Below are 1,833 nucleotides of genomic sequence, written 5' to 3' on the forward strand. Positions count from 1 at the left end.
GAAATATCCAGGTTAACCTATTCTGAGTTTTTTCTCAACTTTCTCTCGTTTTCCCTGGTCTTTCTGTTCCCAGTCCTCCTCTTCCTTTTGTGCTCCCCATTCCCTCTCCCCTACTGTACATTTCTCTACAGCATCATCTTATAACTTCCTATATTGATACTTATATATTTAGCTAATTATCTGTTTTCTCACCAGCAGAAGGTAAATCCGCGAAGACTGCTGTTTTTTTATGTTTTGTTCACTGGTGCGTCTGGGTAGAGCAGGACCCAGCTGAATAATTTGAAAATGTGATCAGTTCAATATTGTCCTCATAATAATTGTTTTTTTTTAAACAGACTGATTTGATGAAGAGAATGCCCTAGATCCTCAGGAGCAGCAAATTCATGGCATGCAGGCCACTACTTCCCTCGTGTCTCAGGGCAGAGTCACAACAATTCTTTCAGTGCTAATCAATTACAGCATTCTTTCCTATTGAAGTTGGGCACAGCCACATAATCCTGGTTAAAAAAGCGTTCCAAACAAACACTACCAATTGAAAACAGTTTGTACCCATTTGCCATCTGGTTCTAGAAGGTGGATACATACCTCAGGGTTATCTCACCTGAAATTGTAGGATTTTCATTTATTAGCACATCTTTGTGTTCATTAATTCATTAATCTGTTTACTAAACTTTTATTGAGTACCTACTGGGCTTGATTACTCACCTAAACATTCAGGATACAAATGTCAATAGGACGTGTTTCTTACCTTCAAGATTAAGGGGATGGAAGACATTAGGAATAATTTCATTCATCCATCTGCTCATGCTTTTTAAAAATACTTATTTAGTGTCAACCATGTGTCAGGCACTGTTCTAGGTTCTGGGGATACAGATATCTTGTGATGCAGACAAATAATGGTGCTATATTATAAATATGATAATAGGTACAAGGTGCTATAGGAACATATTGGTGGATGTTCACGGTGGATGAAGGGAGGAAAGGTCAATGGAAGAGGTAATAACCACGCAAAGTCTTGGAAGATGTAAAGTAATTTTATGAATAGGAACTTTCATAACAATTTCAAGAGGTGATGATTATCATAATAACCACCATTTCATTTATTTAGTCCTTAAAATAAATAGCCCTGACACAGGCGCTTTATCTATGTTGTCTTATTTAAGTCTCACAGCAAGACTTTCTAAATATCCTATTTTATGTGAGATATAATCAAAGTTATCTATCTAGGATGTGACAGAACAGATTGAAACCCAAGTCTGTGCTCTTACTCACTACACCACTCAGCATGATTGGGGAGAAGAATAATTAAGAAGAAACGCCAGGAAACAAAACTGAAAAAGTTCCTAAAATGTCCTGTGTGTCTTCATAATCTTTGAACTTTATCCTCTAGGCAATGGGGAGTTGTTAAAGATTTTAATCTAATATTTCATATAAATCCAAAGGACAGTACTAAAGAAACCAAGAAAAATATCTGCGTGCTTGCCACATATCAAATAATTCACATTCTGAATTTATTTTAATTAATAAAAAATCCTTTTAAACACCATTTTATAGAAGATAAACTTGAGACTTGCAAGGGGTAGGTAATTTTCCCCTGGCACACAGCTCAGAAGCAGCAGCTGTAGAGTTCAAACCCAAGCCTGACTCTAAAGCACCTGCCCATCAAGGCTCTGACTCTTCCTCATAAAGTCCGCTGATGCAGGAGAAGAAGTAGGCAAGAGTAAGTGTGTGCTTGCCATTTGGATATCTCTGCTGAATTATATAGTTCAAATTGAACTTCACCAGTTGTCATCAAATGGTTGCCACTAAATATACTCTTATACGTGTTATGGG

The sequence above is a fragment of the Equus caballus genome, chromosome 6, assembly GCF_041296265.1.
Source record: "Equus caballus isolate H_3958 breed thoroughbred chromosome 6, TB-T2T, whole genome shotgun sequence".
Taxonomy (NCBI): Eukaryota; Metazoa; Chordata; class Mammalia; order Perissodactyla; family Equidae; genus Equus; species Equus caballus.